The 27,366-nt window shown below is 42.8% G+C and overlaps 1 pseudogene; it reads right to left on the bottom strand.

The window, feature by feature from the left end:
* Nucleotides 1-16,071: 16,071 nt before the first annotated feature.
* Nucleotides 16,072-17,904, bottom strand: LOC146834651 (zinc finger MYM-type protein 1-like; annotated as a pseudogene).
* Nucleotides 17,905-27,366: the final 9,462 nt, after the last annotated feature.

Below are 27,366 nucleotides of genomic sequence, written 5' to 3' on the forward strand. Positions count from 1 at the left end.
ACAATACCAATAGCTCCAGCTCCAACAAATGCGAGACCTATTGCATTTCCAATGCTTGTTTAGGTAGTCATTCGAATTCGGCCACGTAGTGCCAACTTGTTATACATCTATGTTGTTGGTCAATTTTATATTTAACTCACCATAGTTGCCTCTTCCCTGAATATCACTCGGATTGGAAATCGGAGAAGGTCATATAGGCGCCCTGCTCATACACCTGCTTTATTGAAAGAATTTTCGTCTCAGTCCCTGATTTCCAAAGTGAGAATCAGCCATTTTTCTTAATGAGTGGATTTACCTTATGGATGTTTCAAATGGAATCCTAGGAAATGGTTCGATTTTCATTTAGATGTCCCTCCAGATTCTACAGGAATGTCTTATAATTAGTGCACTTTTATTTTTGTGTAGAAGTTTTGGAAGAAAATATTTTAGGTTATCAGTTTCTGTATTTCTTTATTTGGGAAGTAAGTGAATTTTTCTTTTCTAAGGCCAGGAGATATGTCGTGAAATACATTTTATGTAGTATGAGTGCAAATCTGGGATTGTGAAAACCTCCTATTTATTTCATAACCCGAGGAAAACCCAGACACCTGGGATGAGCTAGCTCACAATTTTGGAATTGTTTGATTCCAAGAGATAATAGACACGGAGTTTCTAAGGATTAAGAAGAGAGATTCCATGTAGACTACAGTTTTATGGATTTCCTGACCTCCAGAGCACAAACGTAGATCTGTAGAGCAGCTGTGTATGCAACCTAAATAGATTTGAAAAAGGACTTTAAACAGATGGTTTTACAATCTAGGCAATTCTTGGTATGACCCTTAACGTTACTTTTGGTTAAAATATCCAAACAGTAAATATTGGTGGCCAATTATAGCGGTGAATGGGGTTCAGTCAGGCAGCAGGACGATTTTCATTCAGGCACCACAATAAACAAATTCACTGGTTTTGCAGACAACATGAGCTCCATTAAATAGCGGTGGAAATACAAATAATTCACTAAAAGAACCTTTTATTTTATTGAAAAGATAAAAAAAAAAAAGGTTTACAGAGTGCTCAAGCCTTTACTTATTTCTCCCTAGTAGTTTAAAACACAATATTCTGACCAGGAGAATTGGGTGAGCGTTCAACAGACTAACAGGTAATTACATTTTACATAATACATGTACACCTTTGAAAAGAAAAAAACAGAAACTTGAATTTATGTTTCAGATGTGCTGTTAGTTAAAGGAACTATGAAAGCCACAACAGTCTATCTCAATCTGCTTTTGTGAGTGTTAATAATAAGGATTTTACTCTTCTCTTATTCAGCTATTGTAAGTTAAGCTTTATTTTTACCCTTGGAAATGTCAAGGGCACCCTGAAAACAAGAACAGAGTAGATATGTTTCTGAATATTTACTCTCTAAGATTGAAAGAAACACAAAGTCACACATTTGAGAAATAAATCTTACTGGGGGAAATTAAATGGCAGGAGATATGCGGTTTCTAATAGGGTTGGATGTTATTATAGGTGTGGGATAGCTGTCAAAAAAGGCAGGCGATGTTATGTTTTGACCATATGATTAGAAATTCCTATTCCGAGCTCCTCTGTCCAGAACCTTTGTCTCTACAAAGGATCTGTTATTTTCAGGTGATTATTGATACATATATGTTGTGATCTTGTCATCTGATCAGCCCTCCTCAAGGCACATCGATTCCTTATAATTATAGCGTTGTAATGTGATGGATACAATACAATGGTGATCAGATTCTATTTTGCTGATCACAAATTAGGAGGAACCAATGTAGGGAGAATGATTTACAAAACATGAGTGCTCCTGTTCACACCCACTAGAGGACAGGTAAGGACAGCTCTATGTTCTTATGAGTGGCAGCAACAAGGCGTAATTAATAACTACCTTGCTTGTATAACAAATGTATATTCAACAAGAATCATGCTTTAGGATGAAACTTATAAAATAAGGGATCTTGATATAAGGTGAACAGAGTCAGACAATGAGACACTAATGAAGTAGTTATTGCAGATATTGTGGTAGATGCCTGAACCAGTTTCGAAGTTGAATTGTTGAGCACAATACTACATTGAAATGTAACAGTGCCTTCAAAAAGCGCAAGTGTCCTTAGTAAAGCAGCGGTGGTAGAGTAGATTCACCTAGGTAGAATGGTGCTATGTTCAACGACAAGAGTAATGTAGAGAAGGTTGTTTAAGACAGTCCAAACCTACCACAGATTTTTGCAAAAGCAATTGGAAATGGTAAAACGTGAAGTGATTTATTTACATCTTGGGTTTGATCATGACAGTTTTGAAATATAATTTGTTTAAAATAGGACTGCATGAGAATAAAAAAAACTCTATTGCTACATTATATAATTCTCACTGTGCTCAGTGGTGAGACTGAACAAATTCTGCAATACAAACTGATGTTGCTGAAGTTTTTATGTTCTGTTTCCAGTGTAGTATTGCAAGGAGAGGAAAGGATAATTTACTGTTAAAAGGAAATGAGGTAATAAATGGGGAAGGAATGTTGGTATCAGGGGCCACATTACAGACAGTACCCAGGGCTACCACTGGTGTGTGCTTCCACTTTCTGAGCCTCCCAAAGCACTTTGGTATTATATAAGGGGCTGCAGGTGCTTTTGTGGCATCTTCTGTAATACAGATAATTGCCAATTTCTATACTGCACCAGTGCTATATTAAGAGGGCATTGTGAGAAATTGGGTTGTTGATTGACTGGGGTGTTAACCCTGGTCAAGCAATCCCTGCCATGGTGAACCACAAAAGTCACTAAATTACCCTATGCTCAACCCTCTGGTAGCTTGGCACAAAAGTAGTCAAACCTTACTTAAAGGTAATGTGTAAAGTATTTAGGTACCATGCAAATAGCAATACAGTAAAAATACAGCACTAGAAAAATCCCACACCAACTTAGAAACATATAGTAAATTGTAATACATTATTGGACACCAAAACAACTAAATTCCAATCGGTAGAACCAGAGTAATTAATTTTTAAAGTTAAAAGTAAAAACTACCACCCAAAAGATGGAAAAACCAACCGTAGACATCGAGTTGCACGAGACTGGGTCAAAGTCTAAACACATGGCAGACTGTGATGGAGCGTGCTTTGGATACATGAAGTGGATTGGGCCTAGTTGGTGCTTACCTTTGGGTTTAGAAGAAATTTTGAAGAAACTGTTCTGGGAAGGTAAAGTTCAGTGGGGCAAGACTGGAGGTGGTGTCTGAGAAGGGAACGTCATCGGGGAGCCGTTGGACAAAGTCATGGTGAAGATTTCTAAATTTGGAATTAGTCATTTTTTAGGAAGCCAAAAATCTCCAGCGGGACAACGCTGGAGGCTGTAGCCGACAAGAACTCCACAAGGATGGATACCTCTTTGGCGAAGGACCACAGAACAGGACTTGCTTCTACAGAGAAGAATGTAGCAGGAGCTGCCACAATGTGATGCTGGCCAGCGATGCACCTTGGGCGGATAGATGAGCAGGTTTATCCCAGTCTTCTCTAGGTTCTCAAAGCAGTTTTTAGCAAAAATTCCCAACTTTTGGATTTTGGCTTTCTAGGCACCTTTAGTGCCACTACTAAGGGTCCTGGAGAGAAACCATTTGGAGTGTTAAGACTCACGCAGGTTGGGTTTAGGTACGAGTTCAAGATGGTTGGAGCCTTTTCTGTCCCTGAGGCTTTGATCAGGATGCCAGCCAACTAGCCCTTTGAGTCACTCCGGTAGACCTGGGTTTAACTGGTGAAACAGAGCTCAGTTGGCAGGGCAGGCCTCTTAGGGTTCAAGTCAGTCTCCAGGCAGCAAAGCAGTCCTTCCAGGTGCAGCAAAGCTGTTGTGTGGAGTACACAGCAGGCCACAGCACCAGGCAGTCCTTTGAGAGTACTTCTCTAGGTCCAGAAAGGGAATTGAAGAGATTTTTAAAAATATCTGGTGCCTTCTTTGAAGTAGGAAGTTTCTAGAGAAATACCCTTGAAGTGCTTGACGTTTATTGCCTTCCCAGCCCTGGCTCCAACTGGCTGAATGAACAATGCAGGGGTGGCAAGGTATTTGTGTGAAGGCAGAGCACAGCCTATTCAGTTGCAAGCAGGGCTGTGCCCAGCTCAGCCACCTACTGCCCGTTGATGGCCCATCCAGGCACACCTAATCCCTCTTTTGTGAGGCAGTCTGGGAAAAATAAACTAAGTCCAACTAGACACCCAGTCATGTACCTAGGACAGACTGCAGGAACAAAATCACTAAGGCAGGAAAATGGCAACTTTCTAAAGTGGCATTTTCAAAATTTTAATTTAAAATCCGACTTGACCATTACAGAGGATTTTTAATTGCAATTTCTCAGACACCAAACATAAAATGCTCACCTGTTCCCAATCAACAGTTAGCACTTATTAAATGTAATAAGGTAACCCACTGTTATCCTGTGGGGAGGTAAGCCTCACAGTAGTGAAAATCAAATGTAGGAGTTTTTCACTACCAGGACATGTAGAACTTAAAAGTACTTGTCCAACCTTTTAATTGCAATGTACGCTGGCCTATGGGCTACCTAAGGCCTACTGTAGGGTTAATTTAAAAGCATTGCAGAAAAATAAAAATGAAATGATAATGACCTCATAATTATCATTTTATTTTTCTTTGCTACAGGGCTAGGTTAGGGTGGGGCTGATGGCACAGGGGGAGAAGTGGTGTGCACACACTAAATGCGCATGACTGCTTGGCCGGCGGTCTTGGCCCAGGCAAACAGCTATATGCACTTTGCATGTTCCCCACCAGGCTGTTATAGACAGCCTGGTGAGGAACATGCACAGGGTCCCTGTCCCCGGCTGAGCGCCGAACCACGGAGCTCAGACCAATCACAATGCTGCGTTGCAGCATTGTGATTGGCTTAGGGCAGAGAGCTTGGGTGCTTCCTGGTTCCAGGACTGCCAGGAAGTCAAGCAACAATGGTGAGACGGCGAGGGGGAAAAGGTAGGGACCCTGCAAAGCTAGAGGCTGTTATCGGGCCACAGAGACTGAGGACAACCTTGCAGAGCCAAACGCAGTATCCAAACCAAGTGATTCAGGATTTGACCTACACTACACTTTGTTTAGGGTTTTATTATTATTATGGTAACTTTTATTTTTTATCACGTGTAACCGCACATGTTAGCATTCTAAACGTCATCATTTTCATCCCACCAAACCTACTCGGTTATAGAGGTTGGAATGTACCCCACTAACAGTTCTGTCTCCATGGCATGGATTTGTTAGTTGTGTGAACCCCGAGACCTGCTCACTCCACCACTTTCAGATGTCACTAGCCACCACTGGTGAGGAGGGGTCTCTTGTCATTGGTTTTAAAGCAGAGGGAAGAACTGCTTTTAGTAGTTACATTTGGGCTCACCAATTGGGCATTCCCATCCATCATTGATGTGTGAAATCAGCATGTTTTACATCATTGCTTATATATGTTTGGGTGAGATCAACAGCTTTAGTTTCTGAAGAGATTGGGGTGAATGCAAGATTATATTGTAGGTTTGGCTACATGGAATTTGAGAGTAAGATGTTCGTCTAAAACAAAACCAGGAGTTCCCAAAGTGTGTGAGATTCCAGGAGGGGAGAGTTGTGTTACTCAAGTATTCCCAAAGTGTGTGAGTCAAGAGGGAGGCTGTCAGACAGTTTCCATGGTCCCTAGAAAAGAAAGATCAGATACTACTACCAGCTCATTGATATTACAAGAACCTCCTTTTTAATTGTTGGCATTTGGGGGATGGCAAACTTAACCAATCTGAGCTTAGTCATGGATGGTTGTGTAGGGTTAAACTCTAGTTTAGGCAGCACATATATAATGCTCAATGATATATTGTCCAAGCAGAGTTATTCTCCAAGTACAAATATGAGATCTATTAGCCACAAGGAAAAAGGCCCAAGAACCGAGGTTTTTACAGCATTAATTTTTGTACTGGAAAAAGTACCTGTTGTTCTGTGGTTCTGCCTAAGATCAAAACACATTTGTCAGAAGTTATATTTAGTGGGAATAATCCCATCGCTAGCTAAGCCCAAATGTCTGCTGTAAGGTGTTCTTTCTGCATAGTTTGATACCAGGTTTCAGTTTCTATTAATAGCCTCTGCATTGCTACATAGGAGCTGGGTAGGAGGCCTTGCAGATCGACCCTTTAAAGTGACTAAAATATATATCTGCAGTCGAAGTAGTCACGTACAAGTATATTCTAAATTTGGTTTCCAATGTGATATCATAGAACGGTAGCCAGTACAAAAACTAGTGCGATAACCTATCTGGAAGACAAGGCATACAAATATTCACAATTGAATGTGCTTATGGAGAAATGCCGTTATCTGGAGTAGATAGCAGCTTGTAAGAGGAGTTTAGATTAAAAGGAAAGCAAAGTGACTAATTACAGTAATACAACAGCGCTTGTATAGTTTACCTAAGAATAACAGACCAAGTAAAACACATTGGGGCATATTTACAGGCCCCCATCACCACAGGAATGTCACTTTTAGTGATGTTCCTGTGGCGATAGGAGCTTTGCCTTATTCACAAGGCGGTGTTAAGCCACTTAAAGTGGCTTAACGCCGCCTTGTGAATAAGGCACCCTTTCACTCTATATTTAAAGTGAAAGGGGCAGGCAATGGGTGTTGTGGTGGGCGTTCCACGGCAACACCCATTGATTTTGATGCTGCCCCATATTTACAAGGATGGGGTAAATATATGGGGCAGTCCAAAAATTAAGACCAGGGAAAACCTGGTCTTACCCTGACGAAATGAGGAGAAATACTTTATGTCTCCTCATTTTTGCTGTTTCTATGTGTGCTGCATTGTGCAGCACACAAGAAAACAGCAAAACACCATAGATTGTTTATGTGCAGGAAGGTGTCCCTTCCTGAACATAAAAAGTCATTAAAAAAAAATTACGAGTTGTAACCTCTATGTGTGCTGCACAAAGTAGAACACATAGAAGTTACAAATTGCCATTTCAGATTGTTTATGTGCACGAAGGGACTAGGAAGGGACACCTTCCTGTACATAAACAATCCTTCCCCTCAACACAGTCATCCTTGCACTATGGTGCAAGAGTGCCTGTGTTGGCGCTAAGCAGCGGTAATTAGCACCAGTGCAGGGAGAAATGCAGGGCTGCACCATATTCTTGCAAATACGGTGCATCCCTGCGTCTCAGAAGTAGCGGAGTGCGACCGTAAGCCAACAAGGCTAACGCCATGCTCTGCCACTTCACTTGTAAATATATAACCCAGTATTTATTAACAGTTCAATCTATGTTGGAATTCAGATTGATGCTTTATTATTTATTGGTGTATTGTAGAGAACTCATACTAATTCACAGTGCTTGGCCTATAGGGAGTGCGATGTTTTCTACGAGCAGTGTGAGGACCCTACAAGACTGATTGCCTGAACCCTAAATATTTGCTGCAAAATTTCTACCTATGAGTGGGTACCCATGTGCCCCAGCATGTGCACCAATGAATGCCACTGCTGCATGCTGACTCCGTTAGCCACCCAAAACTTTTACTCCTTTACCCAAGATCCCCATGCCCAAGACTTTGAGATCGCTTCTAACCTGGATTAGTTGCAATGCACTGTCCAGTATCCAACTCCCAATAATAGGACAAAAGTGCAAGCCAAAGCATTCATTACCCTAGTACTCCAAAAACCTTGCAGACAATACATGATTCAACCGCAGACAGGAAAGTAAACGGAAGAGAAACAGAACTCTTTAGGACCACTTGAAAGTGAAGTCTCTCCGCACAACATGCCCACAGCGTATCACATCAGCCAAAACAAATCAAAGAAGTAACAAACAGAAGCAAAAACGCTGTTCATGACAATCAAGCACTGCATCAATTCCTTGACTGACCCACCTCTTCCTCACTCCACAGAAAAGATCAATGTCAAACTGATAGGACATCGAAGACATCTAGCCTGCTTCATCTCTTACACTCACCCCTTCCCATACTATCCCACAAAAGTCATCCTTTGAAGCCCTATCTTTCCCAGATCTCATTGACATACTTCATTCACTCATTGCTGCTTCTTATGAAGATGATTTCTCGCCATTGTCCTTCATCAAAGCTCTCTGGGAACTGCTCTTTTACCCCCGCTTATTATTGCCTATTCATCCATCACTCAAGACATCTTTCCAGAATTTCTAAAGACGGGTTGGATCCACCCACTCCTAAAGAAGCCTACACTAGACCCTGATGACCTCGGCAATTCACAGTCCATCACTCACCATTCATCAGCAAAATTATTGAAAAAGTAGTCTATGTTAAACTCCAAAATCACCTCTATGCCAACCTTGCATGACTACCAGTCTGGCTTCGGAGCAAGCTGCAGTATGGAAACTGTTACATTACACATTGTAGACAATGCCACAAATGAAGATGACCCCTTCTTCCTGATATTGCTGAACCTATCAGCTGCTTTTGATTCAGTCTACCATCCCGCACTCATGTGCACCCTGGATGGGATTCACCTGCAAATTCCTTCACTGGTTCTCCACCTATCTTTCCAATCAACTCCAGTTTATGTCACATGGGCACCTCGAGGTCACAAAAGATCCCTATCACCTTTGGTACTCACCAGGGTTCCAGACAGTCTCTAGTCATCTTCAGGCTTTTACATGCAGCAACGTGGCTCTCTACTCAGATAGCTGAGTCAAGAGTCACCAAAATACAGATGATACACAACACTATCTGAGAGTATCCACTGCTTCATGCATCAAACACCTCGAACACTGCTTACACATCATCCAGGCCTTGATGTCAAATGCCTACCTGAAGCTCAAACAAATCAAGACATAATTCAGAACTAAAAACTAGATTCAGTACAATCCTGGTTCAATGACATGAACCTTCATGGCTTTGAACCCAACTCACCCTCATAGCACCCAATGCCAAAAAAACAAAGATGGCCTGTTACCAGCTCTCTCTTCTGAAGAAATTCAAACTGACCTAGAACTGCTGTTCAAGTCCTTGATCTCTTGCATCTGAATAGTGATAATGCTTTGCTACTTGGCCTCCTAGACTACACTGTGGCTTGCCTTAGGGGCATCATACATGCCACACCACATCTCACCCAGGGCCTGAAAGAATTTGATCACATCACCCCCACCTGATGAAACTCATTGGCTCCCATTGTTGGCTAACTTAAACCTTCAAGATCATTTGAATCATTTAAAAAGTAATCACGGCCAGCACCCTGGCTTATCTTGCACCTAAGCGCACCATCTTTGGTGGTTCTCGGCACACCCACAGCTAGGACACCCTCAGACTTCAGACAAAGAAGTGTAAAAAAGATAAAAACATGGCAGCAGGCCATCTATGCACCTAGGATCTGGAATAACATCTCAATATCCATCAGGATAGCCTCAATGCTGCTCCAGTTTACAAAAATGTTGAAGACTCACCTCTTTAAACACTACTTCACAATGCATTAACCATACACAACCCAGCTTCCTCTCGTATTACTTGTTGAATTTATGCTTATGTTTCACCATGCACAGAGCTCCACAGACTTTTGACTGGATTCGCCCTACAGAAATACCATAAACATACAAATTTACATTTATATAAAATAGATTGTTATAAGGTAGTCAGTAGAGCACTGCACTGGATCTTCAAGATCAAAGCTCAGCAGCCCATTTCCATTGCAGAACAGGTGTTTTTATACCCCTTTATGAAACCTCAAGAACAGATGCTGTGGTGTTGAATCCTACAAGGTGGACTTTGTATCTAGAAACAGATCCCACAGATTTTTAAAAGAAATATGTATGTGGGAAGGAACTCTCACTGGCAAGGAGTATTCATATCAGATATAACAACACGTCATTAATTCTGTTCTTAGTGAAGCACCACATGCGCTTTTCATGGTTTCATATTGGTTGGAAGTTTTAAAAGAGTTCTTGAGAAGTTTGAATTTAACTGCATACACCTCATGGGTGGCAGGTGAGAGCAGTGACTGCCATCAAGGAATTAACAGGGTCTTTTGTTTTTTAGATTATAATTTGAACAATGGTGAAAGCCTGCTTTTAGCTGAAATTCATTCAGCATACAAAATAAAACACTTATTTATTGAGGTGTTGTATAGCATAGTTTGTTGCCTTGTGGTTACTTCATAGTGCAAACAGTTTGGAATATTAGAGTTTTGTCTGTTAGAGGAAAACCTTTGTCCAATATTCTTTGATCATTGAATAGTCTACATGTTTCCTAAGGGGCTAACACTTGTTACAGCCTTGTCCACAGTCTGCATTGCTTGAATTTTCTAAATCTTTTGCAGTGCTCTAGTACCTAATTATGCTAGTGTATGTTCTGCCTCTCAGTCAAGGAATCTAGTGCAGTATATGTGGGATACAATATCTCCTGCCATACATTATAAGGATATTCCAAGTCACTGAGAAGTTCTATGACCACAGAGAGGACCGATGGCAAGACACAAAGCATTCGCTGATCTTTGGAAACCATTCCTGTCAATGCTCTCTTCCGAAGTCTGAGAACTTACATGACCATTTCAAGTGATAGGAGCGACTGCTTCATGTTTCCAGCAGTGCAAGCCTCAAGTAGCTGATTAGACACTTTTTGTGGGCCAGTCCCGATAAGTTACAAGGTGGAAAGCAAAGAGAGTGGAATGGGGCACATACTCATTACTGGGAGGATGAAGTGAGTTTTTGTACATCAACTTCTGGGTATTGGAGAATTTAAATAAAAAAAACAATGGAAACTTTACTGTGTGGATAAGTTACATATTATGGGTTTTTGAGGGCACTTCCAGTGGGCATCTCTTGGTAGGTGTTGGAAATCTACCTTGTAGGTTTTGATGATTTGCTTAAGCCTTAGGCGATCAAAGCCGTTTTGGCTGTCTTAGCTTTCTTGTAGCTTATCCTCCACTAGGACTGCCCCTTATCTGTCTTTGACTTATGAGACTAACGTTCAAGGTATTGGGTTGTTTCTTGCAACTCATCCAGATCCCTGTTGCACCATATGTTTGCAGACGTTATAGATGTTTTTGATATTTTGATTTCAGTAGTATAAGCTTTTGGATAGTAAAAGAAATGTTGTGGCAGAGCATTTTTAGCAGGATTTCAGGTTCAGGGACAACCGCAGCATTTTCTTTATCAGTGCAGTTGGTCACCTAAAGCTCCTTGGCAGTGAAGCATTGCAGAAACTGACTGCAGCATGTTGTGGTTACTGCATGTTAAGGGTGGGTTATCAGATCTGGCAGGTATACACAAACAATAAAGAAGTCTTACCTAGACTAGCCATATCACATTCTAAAGTGTGGTTTTAAGACTGACCTACTCTGCTGCAGGCCGCATACATTGTCCTGGCTAGGCCAGATAGCGACAAGAAAGATGACCATCTTGCCCAAAATATTGTTTGTCTTTCAGACTGCCATTAGAACCTCCATCTAGCACCCTGCACTCCCTGTAGAGTGAGATGGAACGATTCTTATGGGTTGACAAGAGACCCAGACTACACTGAGAACTGTGCTACAGATCGCCAAAAGAGGGAGGTCTAGGGCTGCCAAACTTACAGGAGTATTACTGGGCAACTCAGATCAAGACATTTTGGAATGGGCGCGTCCTGAATCAGGAAAGCTCTGGCCTTTCATGGACAGGTCAGTGGCGAGGCAGGCGCTGTGGAAAATCCCCTTCCGTTCCAGACGAGCACTACCTCAGTGGCTCTATCTCTCACCTGTCACACAGCATGGGCATGGGACAAAGCATCAGAGAGACGAGCATTAACAACATTCCCTTCACCACTAACGCTCATAGTAGGAAACCCTGAATTCACACCTGGCCTGCGAGAAGAGGCCTTTACCGACTGGACCTGAGAGGGTCGTAGATCCATTGGGCACTTTTTTGATGAGAATGGCCATCTGTCCTTTGAAGACCTCCGTCTACAGCAGGAGCTCCCAGAAACGGAAAGATACTGGTATCAACAAATAAGACACTGGGTGATGCCTCCCGGGGACTGACCTGACTGCATTCGAAACATGGCTGTTATCCAAATCCTCCGACACTCACCTTATATCCCAAATATACGCCCTATTAAGAGCCTCTCCAGCAGTCATCAAATCCCCAGTCAGAGGAGGTGGGAGGTGAAACGCGACTGGGAGGGCATATACTACAGGGCCTGATACACGGTGCACAATATCGAAAGCATAGAGACTGCTACCAGAATAGCAACCCACTGGTACCTCTCACTCCCTAGACTTTCAAAGAGGATACCCTGCAAAAGACCCCTTGTGTTGGCGAGGTTGTGGATCCCCGGGTACCCTGACACATTAACTAAGGGACTGCCCCAAACTTGCTAACTATTGGATGCAAGTGCTGGACAACATCGATAAACACCTTGACACACAGCTTCCCCGATTCCCAGCTTACATTTTTACTAGGTCTGCCCAACACGCTCACATTCCCTCTTAAATTCCACAGAGGTTGCCAGATAGGTCTGGCACAAGGAGCGGCCCTTCAGAACATTTTGGCGCCTTAGAGGCCCACCCGCCTCCCTTCACACCTGGGGTGGTTACACTCTATATGGTCTATCCTGGTCATGGAGAGTATCTCTCTCTCCCTAACGCATCAAGGAACCTCATTCGCTGATCTTTGGAAACCGTTCCCATCAATGCTCTCTTCTGAATTCCAAAAACTTACATGCCCCAAATATCTATAACTCCTGAGACTTACCAACCCACGCAATGGAGGCACCCTGAGAGAGAAAGCTGGCTAATGAAGTGTTGTTAGAGGACAGGGGAGGGGGAGAGGAGGGGGATGGGGGTAGACCATTGGGGGAAGGAAGGAGCTTTACTACGATAGTAGGGTATTTTAGATGTATATTGTCTTCTTTGTGTTATATTCATGCTATAAAACTAATAAAGAATTTAACCATAAAGTGTAGTTTCAGGGAACAAAGCGAAGGAAGGCACTGCCTGTATTGATGATAATAGTTTCCATAATCAAAAGTTTTAAGTGGACCTATTTCACTCAGTCAAGGCCAGCAAGACCTTGATTATGTAAGCAACTCTGGAGTTTCCAAGAGCTCTTTGTGGAATCCTTAACAGTTAGCCGATAACACATATAAATGAAAGTCAGGGAGGACAAAAGGTTTACTTCTGATCCTTTTCTCAATTCACATTCAGAAAAAGATCAATCGGCTAGAAACAGGAACCATGTGATAGCTCAGTTACATTCAGATGTTACTGATTAGGCATTTGACAATTATAATCGATTACTTGGTATCATTTGTATTCCATACGCAGTAGATTTAAAACTAACTTGGTTATGATAGGCATAAATTAATACAGAGATTGATTTTCTTTCAGAGAAGACCTTTCGTTGGGGCTGCCATATCCCAGAGGGTATGAATGAGATGGATTGTGTAATGGTGGTGTTAATAAACTGAGCAAAATAGAACTACTATCTAATCAGATCAGGGATAATTATTAAGTAATGTCGCTTAGGATAGGGTCAGGAATAAGGAGTTTGATCTGTGTCAATAATGAAAGAGCACATGCGTATGTTATCTTGCCTCTAGCTCTCAATACTATTGCTTTTGACTTATCTGTGGGGCGCTCTTGCTGTGGGATTAAAATTACTCAATTTACACCATCTTCTCAGTTTTTGGTTACTATCTCACAAAACGAATATTTATTTATTTGAAAAGACTCAATAGCTTTCTGCCACTTCTAGAAAAAACCCATATCAGATTGAGTAAGAACATTTTTATGTAACTTTTTATTTTTCACAACTGATAGGCTAGATACATCTTCTGCTCAAACCCCTTGAGCGATCTTACATTTATGGCTGCAATGTATTACTGGTAGGAGGAATGGTGAATTTTCCAATACAGTTTTTCACCTGTTAGCACACTGCATTTTACCTTTGCAATGAAATGTGGCATTAATATATAATAGATTTGAAAGGATCAACCACATCAGATTAAGCAATTGGAAGGGTAGAATGTCTCCCCTATGATTCTGGATCTCTGTGCAGTCCTGCCTGTGTTTTATCTCTCTACAGTATTTGGGGATTTCTATAATTTCTCTAGAGAGCCTAATATGCATACAAGCTCACTGAGGGTTCCCCTGTTTAGTGAACTGAGAAGCCAAAACAGTCCTCTGGTGTCGAGGGGCCACCCAAAGTGCACTTATTTTGCGTTTTTTTTAAAGAGAGTGGTTACTGCTATGTGGGACTGTGGTGTTGACAGGATAAATAGAAGATGTCATGCTTTTTCTTTTTTGCATACACATGAGAGATACCTTTTAACAAACCTCAGTTACAGGTCTGTAGGTCTCCCTTAGCCAAGTTCTTTACAATTTCAAATGTGTGTGTCATATATAGAATGGGAGGGGAAAAGTTTGTATCAGGGTTGAATGGGAAGTCTATCTGTGTGTATTTGTTGTATGTAGTTCATGGTGAAATGTATTTTGGGCCCTAGGTGTGTGTGGCTGCCTAAACTAGAGGCGGGCTTTGTGCAAAGCTTTAAAGATCTCATATGACATGGGAATCGTTCTTTTCCCTTCTTGCCAGTTACTTTTGTATAGCTACAGTGCTCAGATGGGAAGGTGTGTCAGGACTCCTTTAAAGTTTTCTTCAGTGCCCTGACAGTAGGCTCCCAGCCACTTCCACTCTTCCTTCCTGATCTCACCAATGGACGTCGATTCATCAAAATGCCAGAGGTAGCATAAGTGTCTTCACATGCCAAGTAACCCCCGAAAATACACAAACTTTGACCTAATGATATCACAAGAAGAGACATCATATGCCCTTTGACCCACCCCGATGATTTCACAGGAAGTGACATCACACATACTTTGACCTGATAACAACAAGAAGTGATCACTTGCCCTTTGGACCGCCATGAAATCAAATGAAGCGACATTGCATGACCTTTGCCTTGGTGCTATCACAGGAAGTGATGCATCTAACGTTAGGTTACTTACATCACAGACAGAGGCTGGAAAATCTCCACTGATACAAAAGAATTACAATATCAAAAGAAATACTTCAAATCCTATTGAAAAAGCAGCTGAATATTTTGTTGTAAGTAGTATCTTCAGCTATACAAGTGAAATAATGTAGTTTTGATTAAGAACTTATCAAATAATGTACAACAGGAAGAGAATACACTTGTCAAGTCGAAATCAATAGCAAATAAAATGGGAAGGTTGATGGGCCTATATTGTTCAAAACAAGTTCACTTTATCATTTGTTTTAGAAGGTAAGAGTACCATGTAATTAAATCTAAGGCTTGGTATGTAGATAATAGTGCCATTTAATGTAGGTCAAGGTCTCCCAGCAACCTTCCTTTCCATGACATGATATACATACTTTTAAACCGGTGAAGCCATTGAACCTTTCCAGGAGCATTACCATTAATTTCTTCTACCGAAAACATGCACATCATCACTGGTACTGTAGTTGTGTTGATCAATAATGTTCTTGTTCTGCTTTAGCATGTTTAAAGAGCGGTAAGAACATTTTGGCAGATTTTACTCACATGGACGAAGATACTGGCTGTCCTGTTGATACTATATTACTGATAAGAAGAGATACTGCTGATCAGTTTCCTTGAAAAGAAGAAGGCACTGACTTGGTGAATAGAAAGAGGTCAACAGGTTATATGTCCCCATCTGGAATTGTATCTGCTGGTATGAGCAGGAGCTGGTTCTAGTGATGATTGGGGAATCCTCCAATGAAGAGACTGACTTAAGGGTAAGTTGATGCTCAGTTCATATGAAATCCAGAATAGGCTGACAGTTCCAGAGTTACGGTATACAGATCTCTGAATAGGATAGTGGCTGGTACAAAGAATAGTTGCTGTACTGATAATTGCCAGTCTTGTTGCAAGAACAAATAGGTACTCGGCAAGTTCTTGGCTGCAGGAAATCAAGGGGGCCAATGGTGCTTTGTAATACTGTTTCCATATTTCTACATATGAAAATCTGATGTGATGAGGCTGCATATCTACTGTGACAGAAAGAAACTAAATGGACAGCAAGTTGGTATTTTGCCAATAGTGCTTAAAAGTGTGGTGGCAGATATCTTCAGGTGGCATGGGCCTCAAGGGCAATAGAGACTGATTGAGGAGTAACTGTTGTTTGCCTGGCAAAGTGTGAGGCTGCTACTCTGCTTCTCTGAGGCTGCTTCCCTGTATGAGGGAAAGGACCTGTTCATTTATTAAGAGGATACCTCCGGTGGCTCATGCCAGCAAATATGTCAATGGCTTAATTCAAATTTAGCTGCTTAACCCCATTTGGTTCACAAGCCATTATCATTGAATAACTGTCTCTTGTCTCCACATTCATTGCGCAAATAATATTTTACCCTTTTCATACAGGAGAAGAATCTCTCATTTGTAGCAGTAGTAATAGGTAATGTAAGAACTAGATTTAAAAGATCAAAAACCCGAGGAAATGCCAGACAGAGTGAATACCCAGTACATTCTTGTATGAAAGATATGATTTTGTAGTTTCCAGTTCAGATTGTAGAAGGCTTCGGTCTATTGGAGCCTCTGTATATTTGTCAACAATAACTAGTGCAGAGGAAAAGTCCCAAAGATTTTCCACTTGTGGATTGAACATTCCAACAGGATGCATGAGACTCATGTTGTCTGTAAATCGAGCATCAAACTCATTTACAAATCTATCCAAGGTAGAGAAATACACTTCCTGCTTTAACTGCTCAGACAGTGGAGTTGAAATTCCTGAGACATCAAAATGGCTGGATGTTTTTCCTACAGAGATACTAACAAAATAATCTGTCAGTGGGTTACTCAATTTATGGTGTCTCAAAGGTAGAGCCCTATGATTGGATTTTTCTTGAATCTCAATTCCAAACTGCTCTGCCAAGTCCTTAACCTGACTTAACAATTCAGTCCACTGACTGTCTTGATGGAGTTTCACCAAATCACTTCTTGTTGACTTAATTAGGTCACATGCTCTCGGCAAATCAAGGTCTTTGCTCTGTAGTACTTCGGAAAGACTGTGAATCTTTCGGAGTATGAGTTCCTTACACCATAATGTAATTAACCCCTTCAGTGCCCATGACGAGATGGTCTCGTCATGGGCCGCGGTTGCGCTGTGCCCATGACGAGACCATCTCGTCATGAACCCCGCCCGCTAATAGAAAGCCCGGCACAGGGCGGGGAAAGGGCGGGGCACGCAAGAGGTTAAGAAACCAAAGTTTTCAATATTCTTAAGAATTTCTTTGGCTTCTAAACAACTAGCCTCCTTGTCATGTTGTTGTGATTCTAATACATGGACAACAACGATACTAGACTCAAATCACATCTGTACTTTTTAAACACAGGAGTACCAGTAAAACCACCTCATACCTGAGAGTTTTTCTACATCAATTACATATAGATTATTCTCTTTCTGAACTTTGGGAAAGAATAACATAAACTGCTTGCAACGTTGAATATAAATATTTTACTGGTTGTGTGCAAGCTACTGTTTCCACTAGCGCAGGGTTTAGGCGATGGGCATGGCAGTGTATATAAATTGCTTGTGATGCGATCTCTCTTATTTTTGCTTGAACACCATTAAAACAGCCACTCGTAATGGATGCAACACATTTCTTCCAGTCAAGGCCAGCTGTCTGTACTGCTTCAACAATGGCTGCAACAAGGTTGGAGGCATCTACCTTCTCTATATGGTAACACCCTGGTGCATTCTCCTGAACATTTCCATCACCATCAACAAAGCAGATAATAAAACTCAGCTGCTCTTTATGTGAGAGCATCTTTGGTTTCATCAACTTGCACGCAAATTATTTGTCACTTTTTTGACAATACGCTCACGGACAAGCGCTGCAACCACATATATCATGTAATTTTGGTAATCAGCAGAGGTATAGTGCCCATACCTCCTGGTCATTTTTTCTTTAAACCTCTCATCTTTATAAGAAATCCTCTCTAATAATTCAATGATATTTTCCCTATTGTGAAAATGCTCAGTTTCATCCATGGTACAGAATGCAAGCCCTCTAAGAATCATACTACCTTAAGCAGCTGTTCCACATGTTGTCTATTCTCCTGAATTTCCTGTTCCACACCTCTTACTGTAGTGGAAGAAACTGACTGCTGAGAGTTTGTAGGCTGCTGTAATCTTTTGAAGTTGGTCCAAGCAATAACTGATAAATTTATGCTTCTCTGATGGTAAAGAAAGAAAGAATTATGGACAAAGAATGAGTACGCTTTTCCCACTTACTGAAATCAATATCCACGAATGCAACATTGCCAAGTTCACGTCCTCCAACAGAAACAGCACTAAAATGCCTGCATGCAAACTAATAAACATAAGCTTTAAGGACTGAATACTCCACCCAAGGATGGGGTTTGTAATCTCAATCAAACCTACGGTATGTAGTTAAGTGTGATGTTTTGGTTGCACTGGGTTGCTATAATGATTCAATGACAAGTCGGCTGCCAAGAATTCACTTGCAGGGTGGCATTTTGATGTTGATGTCCGACTAGTTTCTTTGATTCGAGGTGCCTCTATTATGCCACTCCACAAAAATGAGCTGGCTGTATTATCATCATAGGATGATGAACAGTCAGCAAGGCCAACCTAGGGAAGTACTGTTGTCTAAGCTGCCAACATAAGAAGATGAACCTTCAACCTCAGTGTGACATGCACAAGCAGTCAGCATGTGAAGAAATATCAGAAATGTCAACAATGGCAGAACTATCATCAGCACAGGGAGAAGCAGCTGCTATGGCAGCAGATGATGTTTCAGGGATGTCAAAAGAACGTGAGCATATGCCTTCACTGCTAGCAGAGCAGCATCAGACAACTCTTTTGTTCCCATGCCTTGATTAGAACCTGTAGGAGGCTCTTCAGTGCTCATTTTTTTAGTGATCAAATCCAATAGTGATCTATGTTATGGATCTTTTGGGTTTTGTAGTAGGAAAAATGTTTGTCCTTGTTCTTTTGTTTGGAGATGAACTCAGCAATTGCACTGCTAAAATGTCAAACATACAGAAACAAGGGTTAGGACATGGATTGGTACACTGCACATAACAGTGAGAAAACATCAGACAGTAAGGAAACATCGGACCATGCAGGGCAGGAGGCAGGGGGAAGGTGCATGGACTTGCACAATAGAGAGCAGGGAGGCAGTGGGTAGGGGCAGCAAGCCAACTGTGCACGGCAGATGGGAAGAGCAGTGGTAGAACAGCGGCCACACAGGGCTGGACGTGGTGGAAGGGGTATGGACTTGGACAATGGAGGGGAAGGAGGGGGTGGGTTGGGTGCAGCAAGCTTTGACAGGGTAGTGTAATGGACAACGCCAAGCCAGACCCTGCTCCCAGCCCCCCTGCTGTGCATTACGATGGACATCTTACTTTACATTACAACAACCCTAGAAATTTGCTGAAAAAAAATAAAGGTTAAAGTGATGTTATAGTTAGGAATTGTAAGAATATCTAACTTTTCTTTAACAAAACCTTAGAAATTCACTCGAAAAAACAAGGTTAAAAGGATGCTATAGTTAGGTGACTATGTCAAGTAAAACATACCATTTGAAACAAAACCACTGAAATTCACCCTCGCCATGCACTGCTTTTGCTCTTCCATATTAAACCACTCATGACATTCATTGACTACATTTATAACACCCCTAATCACACATGAAATACCATCATACTCCTACATATGACCTAGGCATTGTGGACTCCAAAATTTTTTATACTTACTCTCTTTGGAGTGCCCTCTCCTAGCGTTAGAGTAGACAGTGCTGAGCTTATACATATGCTGTGGATGTGCCAGGGCATTTGGAACTACTGGACAGAAATATTTGATATACTGTGGGTGACCACAGAGAGAAATCTAGAACAACTTCCATATATATAGATCTATTGCTACTGATGGCAAAGCAGTGGCTGGTTATTAGATAGAAAGTTAACAGGTTGTCTGCAATTAGTATGTAGCAAGTCGAATTGCTGAAGGGGGCAAAACTTGAAGAGGAGGCTTCGCAAACTCACAGGAGACGGGGTATGGTGGATTGCATGAGGGACTAGGAGAATTTATTGATGGAATTTTAAAACAGTGGGAATGATGAAGGCAGTAGGACACACCATCCAAAAAGATGAGCCTGGATATCTGGATGTGAAACTGCACTTGGAGTGTGAATGTTCCTGGTATCAGTCCCACCCTTAGGAGACATGTAACATGAGCTTTTGCCTCGCCCCCAAAGCAAACTGCTGATTGAAAGTAGTCAATGCGGTTTTAATGAAGCTGCTGCGCTTTACATCAATTGATTGGAATAAAAACTGTGATAAGGCAACTGAACTGTAGAGCAACATATATGATTTGACTCTGCTTCACTTCAATTACATACATCAGGGAAAAAAGGCACTGAGAACGATAAAGATAATACATGCTGTAATGCGTTTGTAATTACAGTAAGATGTGGAGGGTACTAATGCCATATAATAAAGAGTGATACAGCAATGCACCAATGTTTTTTCTTCTGAAAATCAATAAATTGATGTATAAAAAATGCAGGAATCGAAGGCGAGATAGGCAGACCCAAAACACAGGGAAACAAATGGAAGACAGGTACAAGAGAGATTCACAAGTGTCTTGTATGTTAACCCACTGAATTGGAACTATATGCTCATGGCGGTGCCCAATCAGGCATGCTCCATTCTGCTATTTGCTTACAATCATGCTAAGCACATACATCTTGCAACAGGGGTGGAAGATTCCAGTTATGACAAACTGTGCACATTGTACCAGAGAGGAGCAATAGGCAGCCTTCTCACCAGGGATGTACTGCCATCAGCTTCAGCTACAACCAAAGCTGCTGTTTTTGTATAAAGCTGTTTTCTTAGCAAGCAGCAGGAAAGGGCCGGCGCGGAGCGCCCAGCACTGCGGGGCAAAGATTGAGCCATACTTCAGGCCAACATGCACTGCACTGCTAGTCGCAGTGGCCACTGCACCCAAGGGTGATCTGTCCACATCATGATGCATGCACGTAACATTTTACTTCTAAAGAAGCACTTAGTTACTTTCTGAATGTGCTTGTACAGGTTTGCTGCAGCCAGGCCCACATGAGTCACGAGTTGATGACCACCGGGCCAAACTGCCATAAGGGTCCTATTCCGACTCATAATGACAGAGTGAAATCTCTCACTGCCCAGTCAGGAGTCTGCGGAGTGGGACTTGAAGTCCATTGCCTCAATGTTGATGTAGCGCCTAAAGGTTTTGAAAATTGTAGGGGTGCATCATATTCACTGTTAGTTGGCACCCGCATATAATTAATGTATCTTTAGTTATGCTGTGCGAAATGTATTAAGAGATGTATTAGCTATGTCGCAATGTAGAAGCGTTAGGAGACGTGAAAATATTGTGAATGTATTTAGCAAAACGCATAACGATTAGTTACTGTTTAATGCAATGTATTAGGCTAAACGTATCACCTGATTGAATTAACTCATGTATGTTGTTTATCCACGTATATGAAAGTAAAAGCACTAATGTTAGAATGTAATTTAATAGTGTGTTTAACCTAGTAGAGGCCCGAATTCACATATATCGTTGAGAAGAAAGGCCTGGTATTTCTTATGTTAGCCGAATGCGGTAGGCCGCAAGTGATTTATTCTAGTAGAGGTTTTGGGCTGCAGTAAATTGTAAAGTTAAAAGATGCGAAGTATTTCTCCATCCCATGATCTCACCGCAGGTGCAAGGACAGTTGGTTCGTTAGTAGAAAAGGTCTTTGTCTAAGAGTTGAATTATGGAGGAAGCCAGACATGGGAGTGCATTGGAATGTGCCAATCGCAACTCCTAGTGCCGACGGTGTCTGGGACTCAAGGCCAAGCTGATGGACAATGGAAGATGGACAGAGCTAGATGGAAAATTACTGGAAGAAGACCTGGTCGAGGAGGTGTGCCGGAGGGCGTGTTCTGTGATTTGGGGTTTCGTATTAGGGACAGCGCCCGAGGGTTGAGCAGAGAAGAGGTAGGCGAGGAGCTAGAAGGAGCGTTTAGATCAAGCTCTCTAAGTGAAGACTTCTTAGGAAGTTCACTTCTGACACCTTTTCACGATTCCTTGGGTCTTAAGGGAATGGTAAGCAGGGATGTCATCTAGCATAGAGTAGGGACAGAAATGCCTTGGTTTAATGATTCCTAATATCGACATTAGCTTGGTAGTTATCTACCTCATGCTTTTAGAAGCTGTACTTTTGTTTATATTTAGTCGTATGCGGATTCTTCGTAGAGTGGCATTTGTATTAGTGCCCATTTATCTGTTGAGCCTTGTGTTAAGGTGCTTATATCTGCAGATGTTTTTCTTGATAATAAAATCCCGAGAGAAATAGAAATTGAGTTTCGAGTCTTCAATTATGTAAAATTGCGGAAGGTATTCTTTGGTAATTGTGTTTGCTTCCTCCACGCTATTGGGCAAGTAAAAAGGTCCAGTCGACCAGAGAGGGTTCTTGAGATAAATGGAAACCAGAAATTTGGGCCCCAGCATTTAGTAGCAGGGTCGGATGGTTACTTCCGATAGCGAGGGACGATTAGATTAAGATAAATGATCCTTGAGACCCATAGACGATAAGTGATGGTGAATCATCAGATGGTGAGCAGCAGACGACGGCGGATGATGAACATAGACGGCGAGTAGCAGTGCGGCAGGAGGCAGCAGTTCGTGGAGTGAGTATGAACAGGATGAGATGTTGTAGATTGCGGTGTTGATTTGTTGTGTGATGTCTTGCGGAGTCAGAGTGAATGTTGAGTGATTGTGAGATCAGGCTGTGAGTGCGCGCAGCCCGGGAATTGTGGTGTAGAAGACACCCGTGGTAGATTTTGTTGACCACCCAAAGGAGATCGTGAGGTACCATCGATCACCTGGACCGAGATAGGGGGAGCAAATGTGTGAATGCATGACAACTCGACGCTGGTCGTGGGTTGCTGTATGTGGATTTGAGTATTTGTAACCTATCGGAGGCGAACTTTCTGCCCAGACGGGGACAGACAGTTGCCAACCGAGGTCAACAATTTCGAGAGACTGTGGACGAACAGTCAGAGGCTGTGGACGGACAGCCAGAGAAGTAACTTGTTTGGGATAAACGGTTATTTCAGTGTATGAATGGGACGAGTGCAGGCGTGAGACGTAAACAGTAAGGAAAGGGAACTGCTGCGAATGAAGAAAGGTGACGTCAGAGAGTGTCGTGCTGTGATAGGTTGGTTGGTGTTAGGCGCGCTGTTATTGCAGGGTTCGACATCAGGAGGTAAAACAGTGTGTGAGATTGAATTTTGGTAATCATAAAGTGTTTTAAGGTTTTTCGAGAACTGTGTAGAGGTGATAAGCATGTGGTTACTTAAGAGGGAGAAGAAGCCCCTCCCGAGGATACTCCAGCACATTACATGGCAAAGAATGTGGGATTGCATACGATAATTTGGCTTGAGGCTTGAGAGAGATGTGAGGTTACCGGATGCTTTCAAGGTACCGGTTACTATCGGACCTATTGTTTCGATTTACCACCCAGATTTAGAGGAGGCTGTGAACCCAGAGCGGACAGCCGAGGGAGTAAGGAGAGAGGCCGCAGGAAGAGACCTAGTGGGTGCGAGGGCTCGGACTCCGGACCCCATAGAATGGAGTACACCCTTGCCAGCCATGTCAAATTCATCTGGGGAACAAAGAGAGCAGAGACCAGAGAGGTCGAGGTCCCTGATGGAGTCGAGATCAGATTTACGGTCCTGGGTACCAACAGTGAGAAACCAAAGCCCAAGAGTGATGACAGCAGAGAGAGAACGGGTCGTTTTCAGTGATCGATCTGCTCCAATGGGTATACCAGAGGAGAGTAGGTCGCGGGACCAAGAATGCGAGGACAGCGGTAGGGAAGGGGCAGCCTGCCGAGAAATACTGAGAGGAGCTCTGAAAGCGGGGATGATGATAGACGTAGTAAGGTTAAAAGCGGAAGTGGATGAGATAGTAGGCGGAAGCTTACCCATCGAGAGAATATTAATATATCAGCCAGACGAATTACTCTTCGTAGCGAAAGATGTGACTCGGAAGGCACGAGTTGCACATGAGAAATTGGCAGAATTGGCTAGGCGATATGAGGTGGACTTTTCCAAAACGAAAACATTGCAAGGAGGTCATAGGTTGCAGTACGGTGACCAGGAACTGGAGGAGGAAAGGGTTGCTGGACTGAGATCCCACATTAGAGATCTGATCACATCAATGCGTGCGTGGATGATGCTCGATAAGTGGGAAGAAAGGTGGGCCAAGAAGAAAACCACCAGAGGAACTACAGGAGAGACCCCACCTCCGGGTGGAGGGGCGAGGGGGATAGGGAACTTCCCTTTGAGGGAAGTGCAGAATAGAGGACATGTGCATGTGCCCTGGAGTAGGGGCGATTTGGCGGCGTTTACCAATGATTTTCCCCGGCTTAGGGAGAAGCCTGTAGAGTGGTACAAGCAGGTTGACCACTTTGTTAAGATCTCAAAGGCATTGTGGACCGATTTGAATACTTTATTTGATATTGTAGTTCCGGGAGATTTGTGGGCAGCATGCAAGATTGCCATTGATTGGCCAACTTACGAGCCTGAGAGAAATGCATTCACGAATGGCCCGTCACCGGCAGTATTGAGGATGTATGATCGAGTGATCGCCTGGTTGAAGGAGAAAGTTTCACCCCAAGATATCAATTGGCTAACGATAGACAGGACAGTGCAGGAACCTAAGGAGACAGTACATGAATTCTATGAGAGACTCTTGCAGGCTTTTAAGCAGTACAGTGGCCTAGATGCGTTGGACACGAAAGATATGGGACAGTTTGTTTCAAAGTTTGTGTTGGGATTGAGGCCAGAGGTTAGTCTCATTATACAGCAGCATTTGATTTGTTGGCAGAATAAGCCTGTTGACGAGATTTTATGATACGCCAGGTTCTGTGCCGATGAAATTGAATCCAAGCACAGGAAGTTGAAAGATAATTTGATGCTCGTTCAGATGCAAACCGCTCAGGGACAGCCTAATGGGGGAGCGTTGGTAAGGAGACAGGGGAATTATCAGGCGGGAAATCAGAATGTTCAGGGGCAGGGAAGGCCAAGACCAATAGACCCTAGGACAGGGATGGATGTGGCGACATTGAAAAAGACTACAGCATGTCATCAGTGTAACCAGGTTGGACACTGGAGACGCGAGTGTCCCCTGAACCCATGGAATCAGATACAGCCGGAAGGAGAAGTAGTTCAGGTCCCTGGGGCGGAGGCGGTACAGACAGTAACTGGACCTAGAACGATAAAAGGGGGTGTTCCGCAGGTGCAGGTTCCCCAGCCACCCAGAATACAGACTGTACAGCAGGGAGCTCGCACTTATTTGCAGATGTCAATGTTCAAAGTGAGTGAGGGAAATGATACAAGCTTGTTGGCACGATTAGGGTCAAAAAGAGACAAGGATTGTATGCTTAGAGCCATTCTAGAGGTAGATCAGGCAGGACCCTTTGTGGAAGCAGACCTTGATGGTCACCCTACAACCTTTTTGGTTAATACGTGGGCTACCAGATCGACTATAAGGTCGGCAGTGGTTCCACGGTTAGCCCTTTCTGGACAAAGTATCCAGGTTGTTGGAGTGGCGAATAAGAAACTGATTAGTCCACTGACGGAGCCAATTCCAATCAGGATAGGAAATTTCAGTGATCGACACAAGTTCGTGGTGTGGGACTCTAGTCCGGTGTGCCTGTTAGGAAGAGATCTATTGTGCAAGCTCAACTGCACGATTTACTGTACCCCGAAGGGAGTGGAGGTACAGACGAGAGACGATGACGCGACCTTTAAGGTTGCAAATCAGCGTGTGTGGGTGGAAATGTACCCAGCATTAACAGTAGAGGAGCTTCCACTTGATCTGAGGGACTCAGTGTCTATTGATGTATGGGACCTTAGTGGTGAGGAGATCGGTTTAGTCAAGGGAGTAGACCCAGTGAAAATCCAGATTAAGCCAAATGTAGAGTTTCCGAGGACACCCCAGTATAAGTTATCTCCTGAAACAATTGCAGGAATTAAACCTGTGATTGAGTCTATGATCAAGCAGGGAATACTGATGGAGATTATGGGTAGCCCATGTAATTCGACTATCATGGGACTGCAGAAGCCAAGCGGGAAATTTAGGATTGTGCAAGATTTGCGAAAGATAAACGAAATAGTTGTTCCATGTTGTCCAGTGGTACCGAACCCATCTGTGATCCTATTTCAGATCCCATGTGAAGCCGAATGGTTCACGGTGATTGACTTGTGTCAAGCTTTTTTCTCGATTCCTCTGCATAAGGACAGCCGATTTCTTTTTGCATTTCGGCTGGAAAATCGTGTGTTAACGTGGTGTCGTATCCCACAGGGGTATACAGAGAGCCTATCTATCTTTAATCAGATTTTGAAGAAGAATCTCGAAGGTCTTGTGTTGCCACAAAACTCTGTTTTAGTGCAATACATTGATGATCTGCTTGTTGCGTTGGAGACGGAAGACGCCTGCAGAATTGACACCGTTGCTCTGTTGAATTACTTGGGAGAGAACGGTCACAAGGTGTCTCCAAACAAGCTGCAATATTGTTTGAGCGAGGTACAGTATTTGGGGCACCTAATTGAGAAAGGCAAGAGAAAGGTGTCTCCAGATCGTATTGATGCGATTTTGAGAATGCCGATTCCCTCGACGCAGAGGGAAGTCAGAATGTTTTTGGGAATAGTGGGCTGTTGCCGCCAGTGGATCCCAAACTTTTCCTTTGAAGTGAAGCCTTTACAGCGACTGACGCGAAAGGACGTGAGTGATCCGGAACCATGGGATGACGACTGTTTAAGGTCATTTTTGAGGCTGAGAGAAGCTTTATGCAGCGCTCCAGCTTTGGGAATGCCAGATTATAACAAGGCATTCGCCTTATTCTGTTGCGAAAAGGAAGGTTGCGCATTAGCAGTGTTGACTCAGAGTCACGGAGGAGTCCGTAGACCAGTTGCCTATTTTTCAGCTACTTTAGATCCAGTAGCTTCTGCGTTGCCCGGATGTCTCAGATCCGTTGCTGCAACAGGTGTCAGTATCGAAAGATGTGAGAGCATTGTGATGGGTCATCCGCTTACTGTTCATGTGCCACATTCTGTTGAGTTGTTGATGACTAGGACTAAAACACAGCACCTCACAAATAATAGGTTGACTCGTTATGAGCAAGTCATCCTTGCTGCAGACAATGTGACACTGAAGAGGTGTTCTGTTTTAAATCCTGCTACACTGTTGCCTGTTCCAAAGGTAGACGATGATGAAGATTGTGAGGACCATAATTGTCTCAATGTGACGGAACTATGCACCAAACCGAGACCTGACATTGTCGATGAACCGCTCCCCGTTTCAGAT

Source organism: Triturus cristatus, chromosome 4_2 (genome assembly GCF_964204655.1).
Source record: "Triturus cristatus chromosome 4_2, aTriCri1.1, whole genome shotgun sequence".
Classification (NCBI taxonomy): domain Eukaryota; kingdom Metazoa; phylum Chordata; class Amphibia; order Caudata; family Salamandridae; genus Triturus; species Triturus cristatus.